The sequence below is a fragment of the Vicia villosa genome, linkage group LG4 (assembly GCF_029867415.1).
Source record: "Vicia villosa cultivar HV-30 ecotype Madison, WI linkage group LG4, Vvil1.0, whole genome shotgun sequence".
Classification (NCBI taxonomy): domain Eukaryota; kingdom Viridiplantae; phylum Streptophyta; class Magnoliopsida; order Fabales; family Fabaceae; genus Vicia; species Vicia villosa.
In genome coordinates this window covers 44,723,626-44,727,041 of record NC_081183.1, presented here as the reverse complement: position 1 = coordinate 44,727,041, position 3,416 = coordinate 44,723,626, and the positions used below count along the sequence as shown (strand labels likewise).

Here is a 3,416-nt window from a genome sequence, read left to right as displayed (position 1 = left end):
ATAACAGCGTCATATTTATTTATAAATAAAAGTCTCAAATTTAAGTAAAATTAAAATATATAGCTATTAACTCCTCTTATAAATAACACTCACTCCTTCCTATAATCTTCACAACTCATTCCTTCCTATAACCTTCACAACTCATTCTTTTCCATAACCTTCAATTTTTTAATTTTTGGTTGTGTTATTTTTGTTTGTGTTATGCTGGCATTCTTATTCTTTCTCAGTTTCCCCACTTTGGAAACTTATATATATATATATATATATATATATATATATATATATATATATATATATATATATATATATATATATATATATATATATATATATATATATATATATATATATATATATATATATATATATATATATGAGATGTAGTTTAAATTTGACTTCAGATAAATTTGATGAAAATATGTTTAAAAAATTGTGAAACTTGTTCGATACATTGCCACAACACAAGATTAAGGTGTAAGCGGATGGAAAAATCTGATTAAAGTAACAATGCAAACTAAACTAAATCGGATAAAAACTCTAGCAATCTTTTCTAATTTAAAATAGAATAAAAATAAGGAATATCGGGCTGATTTAAAACTTTAAAATTGATTAAAAACTATTTTTGATAAAATTTAAACAAAATCCATTATTATTTTATACAAAAAATTGTTTTAATTTTTTATTTTTTATTTTGTATAATTAAAAAATCTATACGAATATTTCCAGCTAAATTCGCATGTAAGTTTCTTACGAATTTCTCTAGGATGCAGAAATGCAGGTTATATTTTGTTGAAAATGTAATTTCTCATGAATGGAGGGTTGAGATTGACTTGAAGAAGTTTTGTGAAATTTCTTTGCCATGATAAAAAACGTGAATTTTAAGATAAGATAAGAAGGCTACCTGATCAGCCAAAAGTGAATTTTAATCCTTATTCTGGAGACCGAGAATCAAACCGCTTCAAAACCAGTCATGTTGTGGCTCCACGGAGGTAAGTAATTCTCTTTTTTACGTTCACTCTGTACCTCCATTTTTGTGAAAAAGAAATATGAAAACTCTTTGAATTGAAAAACAAACCAAAATCCTGGCAACAGCCTTATAAACAAATTAGCGAGATATAGTTCCAAACATCAAAACAACAGTTGTGCAGTTTGACGGTTCGGTTTAACTGGTTTAATTCTTCAACATTCTAAGGAAAAAATAATTTTAAAATCTAAAATCAAAATCGGTGTAAATTTATCTGAATCATAAAGATTCATGTCATCAACATATAAAATATGAAATCTTGAAAGAAAATAACAAATAATTGTGAAGAATAAAAAATGAAATCTTGGATCTGTTGTTGTGAAAGAAAATTATGGTGATGGAGAAATGAGAAAGAGTATGGAGAATAAGGAATGAAAAGTTGTAGTGATGGTGAAGCGAGAAAGAAAATGGAGAGGAAGAGGTGAGAGAGACAAAGAAAGAGAAGTATAGTAATTGAGAATGAGATTCATATTAGTACCCAGACAAATAAAACTATTATGAATTTTTTAAAGAGATTTAATAATATTTCAGTTTAATATATGAATTTACATATTTCATGTGCAGGTACATCATGGTTGTCAAGATCTCGATCTAGATCTTAAAATCTTAAGATTTTACGATCTCACTCACCCCTAACGATCCCGATATTAAGTAGAATCGCGTGTTGTAGTTAAATTGTAAAAAGTGTCCCTAATGTCTAGTAATTGGCCAAATATGTCCCTAAAGTCTAACAAATTGTTTATGTGATAGTAATAACGTACAAAAACCTAGTCATACATGTCTAGAGAATAGGAAAAAGAGTCATTTTCTCACTAATACACTTGTCTACTATAATATAATATGTAAAAATACTTCAAATATAGTAGGATCTTACGATTTTGCCTGCGATCTTATGTTTTATGATCTTGTTACCTGCTCTCGACCTTACAAAAATAATTGGGTAGGATCTTCCGATCTTAGCTACGATTTTATATTTTACGATCTTGTTATTTTCTCCCGATTTTATGTAAGATCTCGATCTTGACAACATTGGGTACATGGAATACCAACGAGAAGGATATAACACTTGCCCAGCAGCACCAGAAAACGAAGAATACCTACAGGTATATATATACATTTCCTTCCATTTTTAAATTTAATTTTTATAAACCTTTTAATTGTCACTTTACTTACTTATATTTATTTATATTTATACTTGTAACACTAACTTATTTTGATATTTGATGGTAAAGGTGGCGGGTTGGACTCAAGTATACAGGGATATCCTATCGTTTGCTACAATAAAGGGTAGAGGTCACTCAACTGCATTTTCTCAGCCAGAGAGATCGCTCGTGATGATTAAGACTTTTTTGGAAGGAAAACCCCTTCCAAAACGCACCTTTTTTCTTCTAAAAATTGGCATTGAATGTACTCATTATTTTTTATTTGATTATAGTGTAACATGCACACATGTTGTATAAAAATTTCTAATTTAAAGTTGTTACACTTAAATGTCTCATAGCTGCTAATTATTTACCAACCAATTTAATAAAATCACTTTCATTTTATATATACGATCTTAAACTTTTTTAATGTAATTCAAATGACCGAATAATATATTTTCCTATAATAACTCCAATTCCAATCTTCTCTTCCCCTAAGGGCGTAAAAGGAATTAATACACTCACCAATTGAAGTAGGTCTCTCTTGCGGTCGCCAATGCTACTCCATCTATAAAAGCCACTAGGGAACCACCCACCATGATACAGGCATCTGTAAGAAAAGTTAAATTAAAGAATTAATATAGGAAAAATCAATTAAAAATGTATTGAATTTTGAAGTTACAACCATAATGACTATTTTAGAAGTTATAAGGGTCAAACTCTTTTTAAGGATGTAACACCTAATGGACACATCCTTAACCACATGATAATATATTAACTATAAAGTGACAAATATACTTAATAACCTGTATTCGACCGTTCCTCAGATTATTAAAAATAAACTACACTGACAAAGGACAAAAATAATTCCAACTAAGTAAAAAATAAAATTAGATAGTTTGTTTGTTAGTTTTTCTTTGGTTTCACCCTTTCTAATGATGTTAAAATAGATTTACTATTTTTCAATTTCGTGTTCTAATTTTAGTAATATCACATGAAAAAATAGGTTCATATTTATAACATTACAAATATGTTTCATTCTCCCCAATTTCCTGATGGAATAAGGTACGACACAACAAGGGGGGTTGGATTGTGTCCCTTTTAAAATTTATCTAAGTATTTAAAATGTTGCCTTTAATCAGAAGAAAAAGATTAGTAATAACTTTAGAGGTTTTAAGTAATTGGTGTTAATGTGTGTGATAAAGTATAGTTGTGAATAATATGAATAAAGGACAATAAATAAAGAACAC

General features: G+C 28.2%; 1 long non-coding RNA gene across 1 annotated transcript; it reads left to right on the top strand.

The window, feature by feature from the left end:
• The first annotated feature begins 389 nt into the window (after positions 1-389).
• Positions 390-2,463, top strand: LOC131599117 (uncharacterized). Its single transcript, XR_009282575.1, has 3 exons — positions 390-989; positions 1,589-2,127; positions 2,257-2,463. It is a non-coding gene; the product is annotated as an uncharacterized LOC131599117 (long non-coding RNA).
• Positions 2,464-3,416: the final 953 nt, after the last annotated feature.